A 20784-nucleotide genomic window follows, 5' to 3' on the forward strand; every position below is an offset into this window, starting at 1 on the left:
ATGCCTTAAACCTATTTAGGAGCATAAGTAATGAGCGGTATCTAGCAACACATCATTACTACCCAAGTTACAAGAATGTCGAGATCCGACATCACCTTGTGACTACTAATTGTGACTCCTCACAATATATGACAAGTGTCCTTCTATCCTAGACATCTAGATTGATCAATATGAGGCATAGACCGTGTCATCCTCTAATCAATCTAAATCTTGAACTCCAAGTAGACTCACTCGATCAAATGAGCTCAACATCTAATGTTGACTCATTTGGGCATGGCCATGCACTTAGTGGTCTCACTCTATCAAGAATACCGATGTCGCTCCCGTCATATGGGAGGGATAGATCCCATCTACATCACTCACATCCCTCTACATAATTCGTTATATACCCAGTAATCGCCTTTATAGTCCACCCAGTTACGGGTGACGTTTGACGAAACCAAAGTACATAACTCCTTATGTAGGGATCCATGGTGACTTCAGGTCTAAGGACTAATAGTCATACTAATAGCCACATGAGAAAGTATATGACACTCATATAACGATCCATGATACTTTCTCATGGTGGGTCATTCAGTTTACATTCTCTAATGCATACCCATGTGTCATCTTGATATCTCTATATCCATGACTTGTGAGATCAAGTCATCGAGCTAACCTACATGCTAGTCTTATTGTATTAACATTGTCCCTGAATGTTAATACTCGACTAGGAATGATTTAGAGTAGTGTTCCCTATATCATCTCACTATCGATTCAACCAATCGATTGATATAGGTAAGAACCTTCTACTCAAGGACGCTATTATACTTAGTCTATTTGGCACTAATATAAATAAGTATAATAACCAAACAAATGCCTTTATTAATATACAAGAATATGATATACATGAGTCCATACAATCATCAAATGATTGGCTCTAGGGCTCTAACTAACAGGCATCAATAACATGATATCAAAATTAGTAGAAACATAACATCAAGTCACACATACGGTACTACAATTCATGATACCAAAGCATAGTTCTTTAAAAGTTTTTAAAGCAGGTTCTTATTTGGTTGCTTAGCCACTGCCACACACATCTCCTTGCCTCTCTTGCTGCTCCTTTAGCTCATCCAGCTTTTTCCTTTATCTGTGGTACAAGGAAAGTAAGCTATGAGCACTCATGGCTCAATAAGTTCCTTTCCTACTCACTAAAACCAAAAAATCATCACATGATTAAAGAATGTCTCAACATAACATGATCTCAACTAGTCATGGCATAACATATCATACTCTTTAAGCATATCATGCAACATAACAAAATCATAACTAGTCATGGCATATCATCTCTTAAAGCATAGCATGAAACATAACATAATCATATCTAATCATGGCATATCATAGTATCATCATAAGGTGGCATGGCATATCAAGCTCTTAAAGCATAGCATGCAACATAACATAATCGTATCTAATCATGGCATATCATAAATCATAGCATCATCACAACATGATCATAAGGTATATGCAATATGATTTTGAAAACATGTATCCGAAAAAATATGTGTATGTCTCATGATCTTTAAAACCATTTCTTCTTACATATATACTTGAACATAATATCAACATAATCAGGGCCCCGGCTTGTACCACACATAGATAAATCACGTAGATATGCGCGCTTCCTAAGTATATCCAAGGTAGCAAGTCTTGAATCATACTAGGAACCAGGTCCGGATCACACAGACATAGACCTAGGGGCGTACTAAGGAGCCCATCCCTTTGTTTTTACTAGCCTGGATCACACAGCCAAAGGCCTAGGGACTGATTAGGAGCCCACCCTTGGTACAAGCCTTTCAAAGTAAAGTAGCATGTATAAAAATGCATCATTTAGTCACATAGCATATCATAGAAGTATGCATCACTTAGGCATACGTTATGTCATAAAAAGTATGCATCACTTAGGCATACATCATGTCATAAAAAGTATGCATCACTTAGGCATACATCATGTCATAAAAGCATGCATATTTTCACCACATAGCATATCATGAGAGCATGCATATTTTAGGCACATAGCATATCATCAAAGCATGCATATTTCTATCCACATAGCATATCATGAAAGCATGCATATTTTAAGCACATAGCATATCATCCAAGCATGCATATTTCTATCCACCTAGCATATCATGAAAGCATGCATATTTTAAGCACATAGCATATCATCAAAGCATGCATATTTCTATCCACATAGCATATCATGAAAGCATGCATATTTTAAGCACATAGCATATCATCCAAGCATGCATATTTCTATCCACCTAGCATATCATGAAAGCATGCATATTTTAAGCACATAGCATATCATCCAAGCATGCATATTTCTATCCACCTAGCATATCATGAAAGCATGTATATTTTAAGCACATAACATATCATCAAAGCATGCATATTTCTATTCACATAGCATATCATGAAAAGTATAAATCACAAGCATACATGTTTAAGCATAAGGGTGTATCATGTGATTATACTATCATAAGAAACATGGTAACATAGTTAGCTTGGGTTCTAAGCTTCCTAATCCCTTGGGTTCTTATCATGGCCGAACCCCCCTTAGATCTCAATTTAGGTAAAAACAACCTCCAAGCATGAGGAACCTAAATTATCATCACATCAATTTCATAGGAAGCATTATAAGCATGATTAACTTGGTTTCTAAGTTCTCCAAGTCCCTAAACTTCATGTGGCCAAACCCTATCAGGTGTGAAACAAGGTCCCAAATGTCATGAAAGCATGGAAACCTTCAACCATATTTATAGCATTTTTTTCCAAGTAACATAGTAAGCATATTTGAGCTAGTTCCTAAGTTCTTCAAGCCCTTAACATATGTCATGGCCGAAATTTAACAAGTATTCATTAGGGCTAAAAGCAAGCATACAAGCATGCGAACTTGAACTAACATCATGTATAAATTCATAATAAGGCATCATACAATGGGTATGGCCGAAACTTACCCTAGCCTCATTTTAGGTCATTAAACCACATATAGCATGAGAACTTTGGCTTTCTACTTATCATATTTCATGTAGAGTGACATGAGCATATTTAATTTTTGTTCTAGGGTTTCTAGGGCATCTATCCCTTCATGGCCGAAACATACAATGGTCCATTTAGGTCATGGAAAAATTATACAAGCATGTGACTCAATCAACATATTATCATATTTCCATAAGAAGCATTTTTAACACAATTGGTTTCAATTCTAAGGCCTCTAGGTCATTTAAACCCTACTTGGCCGAGACTCATCGGTGTTTAAACTTGCTTCAAATAGCCTAAAAGTATAGGAAGTCATACAAGTTTCATAGCATGTATAAACACAAGCATAATAAACATACATGTGAATTGTGTCTTAGGCTTCCTAGGTTTCTTTCCTTTTTCTTTTATTTTTCCTCATGGCCGAAACCTACCAATCTCTAAACTAGGTTTTAAGTGGCCTAAAGCATGGGAAACTTAAGTAAGTTTCATGGCAAAAATTACTAAGAACATCATATACAAATTTGGTTCATAAACAAGCTAGGACCCTTGTGATCTTACATGTCATATATCATGTAACTAAATTCTCTATACCCTAATTAAGCATGAGAGCATTAAACAACTTTCTTATCTTAATATCACAGAGGTCTTGAGCATGTTAAAATTTTGTTTAAGCTTTTCTAAGCTATCCATCTTATCATGGCCGAAAATCTTAATGAAGAGTTCATGAATTTCTAGCAATATTCAACATGCAATTCTTTAAGAGAACTCTATATTCTATCATATAAACATGGTTACTTAAATTTAAAGGTCTTCCTAACTCTAAGCTCTTTTCTTGGCCAAAACATATGAGTGGATTTTCTTTTGGTTCCAAGTAACTTTTAAGCAAGAAAAACCAACAAAAGACCCTTAGTAATTCATGGAGGGAATCTTGTACTAGTTTGGTTAAACAATGATTTCCCTAACCTCTTTAAAATATTTTTGGCCGAAATTATAGGGTTAGGTACTCCTCTGACCAAGCATCATATAGGTATAAAAACATGAAGGAAAACATTCCTACATAGCATAGAAAAATATCATGAAATGAGGACTTGTTTAAACCTTCCTAGATTTGAAAACTCTTCTTTGGCCGAATTTTCTTAAATTCTATTCTAGGTTTTCTAATCCTCATAAAATCCAAAAAGCACATAAAACGCCTTGTACCACAGGTGAGGGGAAGCTTACATCCTTTTCGCTTGTGGTTCTAAATTGTGGTGATGGAAGAAGAGGTCTCTTCTTCTTGTTCTCCTCCTTTGATTTCCTTTGGTAGCCCTCCTTTGTATCCTAGGAGGAACTTTGTTTTGGGGCCGAAAATGGAGGAGAGGGGGCTGAGGTTCTCGGTGAGGGAGAGGGGATAATGAGAGAAATGAGAGAAAAATAAAATCTTCTCTTTACATACTCTCTTTTATGTTAAGGGGGAAGAGGTAGCAAACTTGGTTTTTGCTTTCCTTCTCCCTTAGCCCCTTTTTTTATTTTTTTCTTTTTATTTTATTTATTTATTTGTTCTCATCATTAATGATGAAACAAAGGGGGAATGAATCCCCTTAATTCCCTCCTTTAAGTCACGACAAAAGAAGAAGAAGAGGAAGAGAAAAGAAGGAAGGCAAGTTGCCTTTCTCTTGTTCTTTTCTTGTTTTCTTTTGGCTACCTTTTACTCTCATCCTTATCATGAGTTTCCCTCCTTTGCTATCAATATATCATTCCTATCCCAACTGGTTACTATCCATTAATCCTATCATTTACATCATGAGAGGTTCAAGGTTCAATCCTTGACAACTCCCTATTTTTATTTCTTTTTGGTTCAACTTTCTACTAATATTTTTCTAAGACAAATTCATCATTCTCTTATTTTATCTTAAAAGCTTAGTGGGTGTTACACATTTAATCTTGAAGACAAGAAAGCATATAAGTGAAGTTTTGATATTCTCAAGATGTATGCCACAAAATTTTCAAAAGATAGTCAAGTGACTATCAAAACTCAAGTAATCAAAGCAATACAAATGCAAAGCAAAAACTGAAAACTAAAATGCATAAAGATAAATCAGGAAAAATCAAGTTCGACACCCCCCAGACTTAAACTTTTCATCGTCCTGATGAAATCAATATAGTGGTGGAGGTGGAGGTGGACAAGGGAAAGGATGCCTACGACGTGGTTGGCCAATGGGAAAACTAGTAAAACCTGGAGTTTCGCTTAGGATTATATGATACTCAAACAAAGCATCTACTTGTTGGCTAGTGATACTCATGCTTTGCATAAAATCTCTCCTTCTAGCTTGATCCGTATCATAATCCTGGACAAATTCAGCCACTTGACCTTGAAAATTTCTCGTGAACTGAAAGTGATTTTGTACCTCTCTAAACTAGTAATTTGATAAAGAGAAGCGACCCTCCAACATTTCTCGTTGGACATCATGCTTCTGATGAAGTGATTCTAGAGAAGTACAAAAATCAGAAAAGTCAAATCTGGAGGGACCCATACCATAGGCAAAAGAATGCCTAGCTGGATCCGGATGATCGAAAGGTTGCGGGTGTCCAGATGTCGAGGGCTCAATGTGTGGCTCTATGTCTCCGGATATGGAAGGGATATATTCGGGGTCTAAATCAACGATTACCCAATTAGCTGGGTTGCGAATTAAAGTTCGAGAAGGACAAGGAAGAGGTAAAGGAAAATCATTCCTCCTAGGAAATGCAAAACTATTCTCATCCCGAACAATCATTTTCATAGCAAGACATGCATCCATGTCGATCATATCATTTCCATGTATAACTTCTAACCCATCTAAATCAAGTTCCAAGTTAATGGCTACTTGAGTAATCAAACCACCAAGAACTATTGATCCCGAAGATGCCCTCGCAGCTCTCACTAAGGTTTGCAAAAAATGGAAGTCGGAATCAAAATCAACCTTATGTAACATAGCCCATAGAGAATAAAGTTCTACTTTCTTAACGACTCCATCACTTTCCCCTCTACCAAAAATAGTTTTGCTCATAACTCGATGTAAATATCTAAAAACAGGGTTTTGCATGTGAGAATCCTTGGCTCTAGAGGGCTCATAGGGATCATCTAATCCGGTGATCGAATTCCAAAAACTGTTCCAATTAAACCTAAAGTCAAACCTCCGAGAGCTACCGGAAGACAATCCAAAACAAGTGTTGAAGTCACTAAATGTCCATTAAAATTCTTGATTCATTAATCTAAAAGTTATCTTGCCAACATAATCATCCTCATTGGTAAAATGGACATCTAGTGAACTTAGAAACTCCAAAACAAGGTGAGGATAAGTAGGTAGATGTGTGTACAACATATCACTCCAATCCAAAAACCCAATCATCCCATCTATATCATCTCTAATTCCCATCATATCTAAAATAGTTGGGTCCATATACCTAGTACACACGATCTTTCTATTGATAAGAATTACAAATCTAGTTATTTGATCATCATTTCTAAACATGATATTGAATTCGTTGTCATTACCTTCGTCGCGTGAGGTCCTCTTTCCTTTACCCTTCACTGGTTGTTTCCCTTTGTCTTTGGTTGGCTCTTTCCCTTTGTCTCCACCACTAGATCCACCACCTCCCTTGCGAAGTCTCTTCAAAAGGTTGGACATTTTGTCAAGTTAGAGTAGGGAAGGGTATTGTTTGTGATTGGAGAGGCTAGATCTTGAAGAAATAGATCATAGGGTTATGAAAGTGGAGATCTTTGAGTCTAGGAGAAGAGAATAATCTAGATCTAGATTAAGTTTGTGGAGAATAAAGAGTTTTAGACCTAGATCAGAGAAGATTTGGAGAGAGGGTTGAAGAAGAAAGGAGTTTTAGAGAGAAGATGGTGTTGAGATGAGGAGGGTGTGTGGGGGACACAGCTTGAATCTAGCCGTGTATAGGAGACACGACCTGATCAGATTTCTCCACACGGGTCGTGTAGATCTACACAGCCCCTGCCTTCTCCCTCTTGGGTTGACTCACACGGTCGTGCCAATTGGCACAGCCATATCCTTCTCCTCCTCAGCTATCCTTGAACGGTCGTGTCTGGGACACGGCCTCACCAGCTTCCTTCTCTGGAATCAGCACACGGCCGTGTCGAATGACATGGCCAGTGCATGCTTATATGCTGGTTTCTTCACACGACCGTGTGTGAGACACGGCCATGAAGCTCTCCTCCTCTGGATTCTTCACACGGCCGTGTCTAGGACACGACCACACACCTTTTCTTCTTTGGAGACTCCACACGGCCGTGTCATGTAAACACGGCCCAAGCATCTCCCTTTTCTACAGTATATGCCTGGTCGTGTACAGCACACGGCCATTCTATGTTTTGCTCCAATTAATGATTCTTCTCTGTTCTTGCTTCTCCAATACTTCCATGCCCATGATGAAATCATGGCCAGCTCATGGAAGTGAAATTTCAACCTAAAAAAAAAGCAAAAATAAAGTAAAAACACTACTAATGAAAAATAGAAACATGGAATGAAACTAACTAAAAAGAACCCTTGGGTTGCCTCCCAAGAAGCACTTGTTTAAGGTCTTTAGCTCGACCAATCTAATCACTCTTCTCTTTTTCTAGCCCTTGGAGGGCAGACATATTTTTCATTCTTGTTGGGAGGCCTCCTCCCAACGTCTTCCACCACATTATTTTCTTCATTTGGTGGCCTCCCATGAGGATGGAAGTTCCATTCCTTAAGTTTTTAAACGCTTGTCCTGCAACAACCATTCAAAAGAGAAGAAACATGGTTAGAGGCATTAGATAAATCATATTCCAACCGTTCCTTACCAATTACCAAAGAATGTTTATGATTTTTAACATCTATGATAGCTCCAACTGTAGCAAGGAATGGTCTTCCCAATATGATAGGAATTTTTGGATCCTCCTCCATGTCTAATACCACAAAATCGGTGGGAATTATACTCCCACCTACTTCTACTGGCACATCTTCTACAATACCCATAGGGTACCTGCAGGAATGATCAACAAGTTGTAGTTCCATAGTAGTAAGTTTAAAGTTTTTGAGACCTAATTTATTACAAATAGAATAAGGAATGAGGCTAACACTTGCCCCCAAATCACAAAATGCTTTATCGATAAATTCAATTCCTATATTGCAAGGAATATAGAAGCTTCCAAGATCTTTCAACTTTGGGGAAATGTTCTTTTCCAAAAGAGCGTTGCATTCCTCTGTAAGTGCAATGGTCTCTATGTCTCCTTTCCTTTTTTTGTTTGACATGATGTCCTTCAAGAATTTGGCAAACTTGGGCATTTGAAGAATTGCATCAATAAGAGGTACCTCAACACATATTTCTTTCACCTTCTCCAAAAATTTGCCAAACTCTTCATCCTTCTTTAACATAATAAGTCTTTGAGGAAAAGGGACTGCTATACTTTGATGGTTGAGTGGAAGAGTCTCTTCAACCTTAGTGGTACTTTCCTCATTATCTTGAATATGATTTGGTGTTGTAGGAGAGAGCTCTTCTTTAGTGAGCATCCCTTTTGGAGCAGTAACATGGGAATCTCCCAAGGTCCCGCTCCTAAGCTCAATTCTATTGCAGTGCTCCATAGAATTGACAACAGGCTTGTCAAGTAGTTGTCCTGGTGCTCTAGAAGATGAGGAAGCTAGTTGGGCAATCTGACTATCCAGAATCTTTTGATGATTATCAGAATTATCCATTCTCTGTATAAGTTTCAAAATGCCCTGCTTTATTTCATTCTGATTAGAGATAATTTCTTCAAATATCTTTTCAATTTTAGACATAGGAAAACCTTGAGAAGATTGTTGCTGAAAATTCTGCTGCCCAGGCTGAAAATTAGGTCTTTTCCCCATGGATGGTCCTTGATCTTGGTTATTTCTATAAGAGAAATTAGGATGACTCTTCCATCCAGGGTTGTAGGTATTGTTCTATTTTTGATTAAAACCCATGATTACATCACATTATTCCAATTGATTAATTTGTGCAGTGATAGCTCCCAATGGACATGAGTCATTTGAATGTTCAGAACTTCCACATACTTCACAAGAAGAAACAATGACATTGACCCTACTTGAGCTAGCTCCCATGATCCGGTGGTAAGAACGGGGGACCCTCGTTGGCGGGAGGTCAACGACACGTGGAGGGCAGTGGTCAAGAGGGTCAACCCCAAGGTCGTGCCGAGCGGGCAGAGGTCGTGCCGAGCGGGCAGAGGTCATGCCGAGCGGACTAGAGGGCTGACCAAACATCCGGCCGGCCGAACATCCAGCCATGGGTCTCCACGGCCGGACGAAAGACAGCTAGACCAGGGGTCGGGTTTCCGATGCTCAGGGTAAAAGAGTCTCTGTGCCGAGCAGACAGGCCGCTCGGCCGAGCCACAAGACAATAGGGCGCAATCCCATCCGAGCACATGAGCGGGGCTCCCCCGCCCAATCCGAGATACCGGAGCATGCTCGAGGCCATGAGCGCTGAGCGGTGGGTCCGCTTGGCACGGGAACAGGCAAGTGGCACAAAGGGACAAAAGGGACAACTGGTAACATCATCCTCGAGACACCTGCCGCCGACAAACAGCACGGTCGGCGCCCGGAGCGGACAGAGTATCGTACGATGGAAGTTTCCACTGTCACGTCAGAGATATGCTCGGATGATTGCAGAATGGAGTTAGGCATACTTTTCTGACACAACCCTACTGAGGTATGATTGGGGAAGCGTGCACGCATCGAGAAGCGTGCCCGTATCTCCCCGGGGTCCTATATAAGGACCCCCAGACTTCGACGAAGGTATGCGATTCTCATCACTGTAGCCACAGTAACGTTACTCTGCTTCTTCATTGCCTGACTTGAGTGTCGGAGGGTCGTCGCCGGGAAACCCCTCCCGGCTCGGCTTCTTTGCAGGTTCGCCGGAGGCCCACCTCAACACCAAAGGACAGCGGAGAGCGCCACGTCCCCAGCGCCCGTCGACTCAGAGCTCGGACAGGATCAGATTGGAGCCGTCTGTGGGAACGCACCTAAATCCGAGCAAGGAAGATGGAAGAAGTTGGACGCCAACTCATGGTGACGCTCTCCCCCGAAGAGCTCAACGCACTCATCCAAGCGCGAGCAGCCAAGATAGTCGAGCAACAACAAAAGGCTCAAGCCGATCGGATAGCTCAACAGGCAACATCGACATCAGGCGGTCGGGCGCCACCAGATGACCGGCCGGAGCAGCTCTCAATATGGGGCCAAAACAAAGGGCCGACCGGCACTCAGGTGGAAGCCCAGCCCGCCCCGATACCGTTCCATCGGGCTTTGTTCCAAACTCCCTTAGAAGTCGCGCAGGCCAACCTTGACCGGGGCTCTTCGTTCGATGAGGCGCCCATCCGCGATGCAAGGAAGGACAAGGCGCCATGGACAGACGCGTCCCCCGAGCGGATCAATAGAAAATTCTCCGAGGCAATCCTACGCGACCCCCTACCACGACATTACGCACCCTCGGCGATCGGAGAATACAATGGGACCACCGACCCAGACGACCATCTGAGTAAGTTCGACAACATAGCTACATTGCATCAATATACAGATGGTGTGAAGTGCCGGGTGTTCCTCACCACCCTCTCGGGATCAGCGCAACGATGGTTCCAGAGGTTGTCGGACGGATCGATCACCAGCTTCAAAGAGTTCCGCACGGCATTCCTCCATCACTTCGTGAGCAGCAGACGCTACCAGAAGATCAGCGTCAGTCTGTTCGCCATCAAGCAAGGCGTGAAGGAGTCGCTCCGAGCTTATATCCAACGCTTCAACCAAGTGGCCATGGACATCCCAACGGTCACCTCGGAAACCATGATGAACGCGTTCACACAGGGGCTTGTGGACGATGAATTCTTCCGATCGCTTATCCGAAAGCCGCCTCGCAGCTACGACCACATGCTGAACAAAGCCAACAAGTACATCAACGTGGAAGAAGCTCAGATGGCGAGAAAAAAAGGAAGCACCAACCGAGCCACCAGCTCACGCCGAGCGGAAGCCTCCTTCCAATTATCAACCACCAAGAGGACCCCGAGTAGAGATAGCTCGTCCTCACCAGCAAGCAAGGCCGCACGATGTTCAACAAGTAGCGACCAATCGACCTAAGCCCAGGGGGAAGGTATGGACTCCCATGTTTTGTTAACTCCATCAGTCAGTGACTCACAACACCCGCGACTGTCGGAGCCTCCCCCCAATCACTCATCCTATGCCAAGGAGATATCGCCGTCAATCGCCTTCGCCGGACAGGCGACATCAACACCAGAGCACTGGTCGGTGTGTAGAAAGAAAATCCCCCGAGCGGCAACATAACCAGGAGCACAGGGCCATTCCTCGGGCCTCGCATGAACGACCCCGACCATCCGCTCGGAAGGAGGAAAATCGAGGCAATACGTCGAGGGGTGAAATCAACATCATTGTCGGAGGCCCGACCGGAGGCGACTCCAACAGGGCACAGAAGGCGCATGCAAGGAAACTCACGATTCATGCGGTCGGCTGCAGTCAAGAGCGGGCGAACGGGCCTGATATCAGCTTTGGGCCTAGGGACCTCGAAGGAGTCGAAGTCCCGCATGATGACGCCCTCATCATCCGAGCGGTAATAGCTAACTACACTATTCACCGCATCTTTATTGATACAGGCAGCTCGGTCAACATAATCTTCCGGAAGGCATTTGACCAATTGCAAATCGACCGAGCCGAGTTGCTGCCGATGACAACCCCCCTCTACGGATTCACCAGTAACGAAGTTTTGCCGGTCGGACAAGTCCGACTGGCTATCTCGCTGGGGGAGGAGCCACTCAGAAGAACACGGACCGCCAACTTCATCGTGGTTGACGCTCCCTCCACGTACAATGTTATCCTGGGGCGACCAGCTCTCAACGAGTTCTGAGCGGTCGTCTCCACCTTTTTCTAGAAGATCAAGTTTCCAGTGGAAGATCAAGTTGGGGTGGTCCGAGGAGATCAGCTTGTAGCCCGAAGATGCTACGTAGAGATGGTCCGAGCTGAGGCTAAATCCGCTCGGAAAGTGCCACGAGTCGAGGTAAACGCTATAACCGAAAAGCCGCATTCTCTGGTTTATGAAGAAAAGGAGGAGGTACAGATCCACCCTGCCCAACCAGAGGTCACGACTTTCATAGCATCCGACCTGAAAGCAAGTCAGAAAGAGAAGCTGATCGGATGCCTCCAGAAAAATTGCGATGTTTTCGCTTGGTCGACCCACGAGCTGCCAGGAGTCTCGCCGAGCATAGTGCAGCACGAGCTCACGTCCGACCGGATGCCCGACCGGTAAAGCAAAGGAAGAGGGACTTCAGTGCCGAACAGAATATCATCATCCGGGGGGAGGTGGAGAAGCTCTTGGAGGCCAGCCACATAAGGGAGGTGCAGTTCTCGAGCTGGCTCACAAACGTGGTGCTGGTCTCCAAACCAGGCAACAAATGGAGAGTCTCCATTGACTTCCGAGATCTGAACAAGGCCTGCCCGAAGGATTTCTACCCTTTGCCCCGGATCGAACAACTAGTAGACTCCACAACCGGGTGCGAGCTGATATGCATGTTGGATGCTTATCAGGGCTACCATCAAGTGTCGCTCGCCCGAGAAGACCAAGAGAAGGTCAGTTTCGTCACTGCAGACTACACTTACTGTTACAACGTAATGCCGTTCGGGCTGAAGAATGAGGAGCCACCTACCAACGGCTGATGAATAAGGTATTCCGGGAGCAGATCGGGCGTAACTTGGAAGTGTATTTAGATGATATACTCATCAAATCCATCCGAGAGGCGGACCTTTATGCGGATTTGGAAGAAATTTTCCAGACACTGAGGAGATACGGGGTTAAGCTGAACCCCTAGAAGTTCTTGTTTGGAGCAAAAGGCGGGCATTTCTTGGGCTATATCGTGACCGAGCGGGGCAGAGAGGTGAACCCTAGCAAGGTGAAAGCATTGCAAGATATGCCTCCTCCCAGAAATCTTCGAGAAGTACAGCGTCTCACCGGTTGGATAATGGCGCTATCACGATTCATCTCCTGAACTCCCGACCGAAGCTTCCCTTTTTTCAAAATTCTGCGCAAGGCTACCAAGTTTCAATGGGACGAGGAATGCGATCGGGCGTTCGAGGAGCTAAAGACTTATCTCAATTCTTTGCCCGTGCTGGCCAAACCGGCTGTAGGAGAGCCACTCCGTATTTACTTGTCTTCAACCGAGCATGCTATGGGCTCAGCATTAGTGAGGACGACCAGCGAAGTGTTGGGTTTTTCGGGCCGCGAAAACCGCGTTTTTGCATCGCGGAAACCCCGAATCACCCATGCCACTGGATCTCGTGCGAAGAATATATTACAAAATAATTTCTTGTACGAGTTTCTACTTAGATCTACTCCTAGATCTACATGAAGAAAAGGGTTATACCTTTGAAGCGTGCCTTTCGCGTATCCCGCTCGTCCAAAATGCCGGATCTCGAGAGTATCAAGATAGATACTCCTCTAGAAGTATCCACACGGACACGTAGGTGGAGAAAAACACACAAAGAGGTGTGCTAGCACCTATGTGTGGTTCTGCCAAGTTGAGGAGGAGAGGGAGAGGGATAGCTTGAGAGGAAGAAGATGGAATGAATGAGATTGATTCACAAAATGAAAAACATAACATCTCATTCATGTGGCCGGCCACATTAAGATGGTGAGTAACTCCCATGGAATGTCAAGAGTCACAACTCTTGGTAACTCCCATGAGGTGGCATCCCACTTAAGCAACCATGATGATGTGGAGCATCATCATTGGCCCACTCAATGCCAACTCACCAATGAGGTGGCATAAAGTCAAGTCAAACTTGACTCTTCATCTTCCTCTCAAGTCAAGTCAAACTTGACTTAATCTCTCTCATGGTTGATCTAATCCAACCATTTAATTCAAGCCAATTTAATATAATGAATCTAATTCATTTAATTAAATTGATTTAAAGAGTCATAATCCAAATTAGACTCATTAAACACATGAATCAACTTGAGTCAAACTCAATTAGCCCAATTAGGATTACTCTTAATCCAATTTGATTCATCAAATGAATCTAATCCTCTTGGTTCATCATATGAACCTAATCTCCATCTAATTGTCCTTTGTGTGTGACCCTATAGGTTCTTGTAACGTTAGAAATGCCCCTAAACTCATTTAGGAGCATAAGTAATGAGCGGTATCTAGCAACACATCATTACTACCCAATGTTACAAGAACGTTGAGATCCAACATCACCTTTGTGACTACTAATTGTGACTCTTCACAAAATATGACAAGTGTCCTTCTATCCTAGACATCTAGATTGGTCAATGTGAGGCATAGACTGTGTCATCCTCTGACCAATCTAAATCTTGAACTCCAAGTAGACTCACAAAATCAAATGAGCTCAATATCCTATATTGACTCATTTGGGCATGGCCATGCACTTCGTGGTCTCACTCTATCAGGAATACCGATGTCTCTCCCGTCATATGGGAGGGATAGATCCCATCTACATCACTCACATCCCTCTGCATAATTCGTTATATACCCAGTAATCGCCTTTATAGTCCACCCAGTTACGGGTGACGTTTGACGAAACCAAAGTACATAACTCCTTATGTAGGGATCTATGGTGACTTCAGGTATAAGGACTAGTAGTCATACTAATAGTCACATGAGAAAGTATATGACACTCATATAACGATCCATGATACTTTCTCATGGCGGGTCATTCAGTATACATTCTCTAATGCATACCCATGTGTCAACTTGATATCTCTATATCCATGACTTATGAGATCAAGTCATCGAGTTGACCTACATGCTAGTCTTATTGCATTAACATTGTCCCTGAATGTTAATACTCGACTAGGAATGATTAAGAGTAGTGTTCCCTATATCATCTCACTATCAGTTCAACTAACCGATTGATATAGGTGAGAACCGTCTACTCAAGGACATTATTATACTTAGTTTATTTGGCACCAATACAAGTAAGTATAATAACCAAAATCCAAATGCCTTTATTTATATAGATAGAATATGATACAACAAGTCCAAAATACAATCATCAAATGATTGCCTCTAGGGCTCTAGCTAACACGAAGTGCAGCCCGTGTACTTTTTAAGCCATATTCTAAAGGATGCTGAATCTCGCTACACTGGTCTCGAGAAATTGGCTTTTGCCTTGATCCTCGCCGTGCGGAGATTGCGCCCTTATTTTTTGGCGCATACAATCATCGTTATGACGAACAGCCCGCTGGGAAGGGTACTCCTGAATCTAGAAGCGTCCGGGCTGCTCATCAAGTGGACAACCGAGCTGAGTGAATTTGACATTCAGTATCAACCCCGCTCGGCGATTAAGGCACAGTCCTTGGCAGATTTTGTGACCGAGGTGCAAAATCCTGAGCCCGAAGCTATGTGGAAAGTATTTGTGGACGGATCGGCCACTCGGCTCGGAAGCGGAATTGATTGGTATCCTGCTACTGTCCCCTCAAGAAGAGCGGATGCACCTGTCCGTCCGGCTCGATTACCGAGCGACCAATAATGAAGCGGAGTACGAAGCCCTATTAGCCGGCCTGCAGGCTGCGCGACACGTGGGAGCCAGCCGGGTGACGCTATTCTCAGACTCCCAGTTGGCCGCTCAACAACTCTCAGGGTCCTTCGAGATAAACAACACGAGGCTCAGGCTCTATGCGGAGGCCTTTGAAAAGCTCAGGACCAACTTCGTAGAAGTTGTCATACAGAAGATCCCTCGAGCCAAGAACCAGTCTGCGGACGAGCTAGCCAAGCTCGCCAGTTCGATATCGCCGGTCGTCATCCAACAACTAATCGTGCAAGTGTCCCTGGTGGCGCACATCGACAGGATGGAATATTCCCGAGCGATTGGAGGGCATCTATAATAGAATTTTTGCGATCGGAGTCCACACCGTCCAATCGGGAGGAAGCCCAACTATTGAGGAGGAGAGTCGGTCGGTTCACGCTCATCGGGGACCAACTCTACAAGAAGGCATTCTCCCGACCGCTACTAAAGTGCGTCAACTCAGAGGACGCAAAGTACATTCTCCAAGAGGTACACCAAGGATCTTGCGGAAGTCATTCGGGCGGCCGATCTTTGGCTAGGAAGATCCTGCTGGCCGGATACTTCTGGCCAACTCTACAGGAAGACGCCGCTCGGACCGTCGCTACCTGTCTTTCTTGTCAGAAGTTCCACAACTTCTCCCATAGGACAACGGAGGAGATGAAGGCATCCGTTGTGTCCTGCCCGTTCGACCAGTGGGTATGGATATAGTGGGACCTTTCCCTATGGCGACCGGGCAACGGAAGTTTTTATTGGTGGCGGTCGACTATTTCTCCAAGTGGGTCAATGCTGAACCACTGCCCAAAATAACCGAGCGGAAGGTCAAAAAGTTCATCTGGCAGCATATAATCTGTCGGTTCGGCATCCCTCGTCGGCTCATTTCGGATAACGGGCGGCAATTCGTTGGTCAGGAGCTCAGAGAATGGTGCAAAGGATACGACATCGAACAACACTTCACTTCCGTAGCGTATCCTCGGAGCAACGGTCAAGCCGAAGTAGCCAATCAGGAGATCTTGCGAATACTTCGGGTTCGGCTCGATCACATGGGAGGAAGTTGGGTGAACGAGCTGCCGAGCGTGCTATGGGTCATCCGCACAACCCCAAAGGAGGGAACGGGGGTAACACCATTCCACTTGGTGTACGGAGGCGAGGCAATCATCCCAGTCGAGGTCGGAGTAGAGTCCGATCGGATTCAAAGCTACGATGGGGACAATGCCGAGCAGAGGCAGCTGGAGTTAGACCTGGTGGACGAAGCAAGAGCTAAAGCAGCCGTCCGGCTGATGGCGTAGATGCACAGAATGAAGCAGAATTACTACAGGTGTGTAATTCCCAGAACATTCCAGGTCGGTGATCTTGTGTGGAAAAAGGTGAAGCCGGTCGATAATGTAAGCAAGATGGCAGCTCCTTGGGAGGGGCCCTTCAGAGTCTTCTAGAAGCTCCGATCGGGTGCATACTACCTGGAAGATGAAGACGGACGGCAGCTAGATCGACCATGGAGCACAAACCACCTCCAGTCGTACCGTGCTGGATAAAAGGTGCACCAGTGTAATTCATTTCATGTATGTCCCGTTCGTCTGTACCCTTTGGCTGCAGGTTTAAAGATAAGAAAATTGCAAGAATCTGAGCGTCATTCGCCGAACGATAAAATACTTGAAGACCGTCGAGCGGCGACGTTAAACTCTAGAGTCGGACCGGTGACTATAAACCCCCCGGCTTGAAGACCGTCGAGCGGCGACGTTAAACTCTAGAGTCGGACCGGCGACTATAAACCCCCTGACTTGAAGACCATCGAGCAGCGACGTTAAACTCTAGAGTCGGACCGGCGACAATAAACCCCTCGGCTTGAAGACCGTCGAGCGGCGACGTTAAACTCTAGAGTCGGACCGACGACTATAAACCCCCCTGGCTTGAAGACCGTCGAGCGGCGATGTTAAACTTTAGAGTCGGATCGGCGACTATAAACCCCACGAACGGGATAGCACCGCACAGATATACTAAGGCCCAACATCTAGGGCCGATGATCAGCATGCCTTGATCCTAAGAACAGGGAGAAAGCAATGGCGTACGCTTACCAGCGCCGATCAACGAAAAACTAACGGAAATTCCATACGGAGGGAAGGCCGATGGACCGAGCGGCGCGGTTGAAAAGGACACGAACAAAAAACTAACGGGAGTCCAGTGCGGGATAAAGGTCATTTGACTGGGCGAGGAAGTTAAGAAATTACATAGCGGGAAAAGGGTCGAGCGATCGGTCGGCATAGTTACAGGAAGCACTCAAACGAAAGGCTAACAGAGCAAAAGTTAACATTCCAAAATTACATTTAAAAGCTCGCCGACCAAGGGAAAAGTTACAGATGCCATTCATTAAATCAAGGTTGTTTCAACCGACTGGGAGAAGTACAGAAAATACTTTCATTAAAGGTAAGGTTGTAGGAGCCGACCGGGAGAATTACAGAAAATACTTTCACTCAAGAACGTCAAAGTACGTAGTTGTGGCTTGGATGGCTTCTTCAAAGGCAAGGACCAGTCGATCGCTGAATTTGTTACCAAAGTCATCCGACCGGAAGTAGTTGTGCCTCATCGCCGCGAAGCGCACTGGTTCGCCATCTTGGTATTCTTTGAAGGTGGCTCGGGCGGCTTCTAAGGCGTCTTGGAGATCTTTCGTGTCTCCTCGAAGTTTAGCCTTAGTTGTCGATCGGCCCTTTTGCTCAGCGGAAAGCAAATCGACTAACCCCTGGACACACTGCTCAAGCGCTCGGGCCTACAGCAGATGGCTGTATTTTTTCTATTGATCGCTAGCTTCATCTCCCGTTCGTGAGACTTGACCTGGGCTTCAAGGCCAGCTACCCTGGTCTCCAAGCCAGAGGACTTGTGCCGCTCGACCTCCAGTAATTTCTCCGATTTGCTCAATTCGGCTCGGAGCGTGGCATATGATGGCCCCTAAGCTGGTGCCCCTCCAGAAATTTGAAGCTTTTTTAATTCTTCCTCCAGGGTAGCCAGGCGATTGCTGACCGCAATGTTCTCCACCCAGTACTGTTCGGACGGAATAATGTCAAGAACCAAGATTAAGTATACAGTAGGTTAAAGAGCATACCCTCGTTGCTTGTTGTAGATGGCTATCGCCGAGCTGCCCGGGGGTCATCAGGGCAACGCGAGCCCTCGCATCTTCCTATACATTGGCGAGCGGTCCTCGGATGGTGATCTGATGCTCTGGTGTAGTAGGCCTATCAGCGGCCAAAAGAAACTCTTCAGTGGGGAGATGGAGGACGGCCTTGATCGTTCGATGCCCGCTCGGATCAGACTGAGAAGAGATGGATCAACCGGATGACTCGTCGAGCGGAGCAGGAACTATTCCTGAGCGCCTGAGCCGAAGACGAACCCGGGGCAGGGAACTAACGGGTCGCGCTTCGAGGGAGGCCGCTGGTTGGTCGAGCTGGGAAGGAGTTCGGTCCGAAGAGATGGTCTCGGTTGAAGTAGGGACTGGGTTGACCGCTTCAGAGGGGGCGTCAACTGGCTCGGTCATTGGTTCCACAAATGTGAGATCCGTTTGGCGCCGTTTGCGTATTATCAAGGGGGAGTCGCAGGCCGACTGCCTCACGTCTTAAGAGGTAGGCTGACCAGCTGACGAGATAGCATCACCGATCGCTTTAGTTGTAGGGATCCGACCGGTAGACTCTCGGGCCTCTGTTGGAGCTTCTTCGCTCTCGCCCTCATGCGAGCCGACCGGTGCAATCCCCAGATTGGCCATCTCCTTAGTCGTTGCTGCTTCTATTTCAGCGACCTTCAATTTCATCCGCTCGGTGGCCTTGGCGCGCCACATGATGTCAGCTACATAAAAGAAGAATAAATCAGTTAGACCAAAAGGAGCGGGGACAGGGAAAGCGCTTACCCATGCTGCTTGGAAGCTTTGTTCGGATCGGGCTCAATCCGAATATGTACAACACCCCCTCGTGAAGTAGCTTATTGATATTGAACCTCTGGCCGGCTAATAGATTGGCTGCGTGAAGATAATCCGACTGACTCTTGTATTTACCGAGGTCCGGTGGGCTCGGCACAGTGGTCTGCCATTTGGTGCGAAAGGATGGCCGTTCGGGAAAGCGAAGGTAAAAATAATTTTCCTTCCAATGCTTGTTCGAGGTCGGCATTTTGTCGAAAAGGACAAGACCGATCCGCGATTGGAAGAGGAAACTACCCCATTCGGACTATTTGGGATAGTAAAAATAATGGAAAACTCTTGAAAAGGACCACTACGCCGCACAGCAACCTAAAAGAGTTGGGGACAAGTTGGCTGAGCGGGAGGCGGAAATAATTACAAACCTCATGGATAAAAGGATGTATAGGGAAGCGTAGATCGGCCACAAATTGGTCGCGAAAGAAACAAACAGTGTCGGTCGGCGGATTGTGGGTCTGATCGAAAGAGGTGGCCAAAATTAATCTATGGTCAGGAGGAAGTTCGAATTCGCGAAGGAAGAGTACTGCGTCACCCTCGTCAAACCGGCTTACCATGGTCATATACCATAGGCCAGGAGAAGGATCAGAAGATTGTGAGGTGCTAGCCATCGCCGGGACAATACCGAGGAAGAAAGGACCGAGGGAAGAATGAAAGGGTCGACGGAGGAGGTTGGAACTGTATTGAACGGGCGCAAAGGCCACCGGAATGGAGAACACAAAAGAAGGTAAAGATAGGAGAAGGCTTACTGGGAGGTGAAGCGTGAAGAAGAGGGAGGTCGAAAGTTCGTCAGGGCGCCGAGGAAGTGAACGTCGGGAAGCTGGAAACGAGAGGAATCGCCAAAAGCACGAAGGCAAGAACGATAGAAGGAAGATCAGCGTCGGCGCTTCATAAACCCGGGGCTCAGTCCACAGCAACCGTTCCATCCAGGTCATCGAAAGGAACGTTGGCATCGGACCATCGGATTCGAACCGACGTCTCTCCCATCGAAGCTGACGCCCTCACCGTACGATGACGGCGGACTTGCTAAGTGGCGATCAGTGATTGGGCAGCATTTAATGAACATCATTACTCGTGCGTGGGAAACTTAATGAGGATTGGCACGGACTCCGAGGAGACCCAACGACTCCGACCGTCCTTAAAGCGGTAGCGCGACAAGCGGCGAATAGAAATCGAAACTACTAAAGGCATAGCCATCAACTCGTCGGTCAGCCGAATGGGCCTCCCTAGAGCTGAGCGGAGTTACACTTT

The sequence above is a fragment of the Zingiber officinale genome, chromosome 10A (assembly GCF_018446385.1).
Source record: "Zingiber officinale cultivar Zhangliang chromosome 10A, Zo_v1.1, whole genome shotgun sequence".
Classification (NCBI taxonomy): Eukaryota; Viridiplantae; Streptophyta; class Magnoliopsida; order Zingiberales; family Zingiberaceae; genus Zingiber; species Zingiber officinale.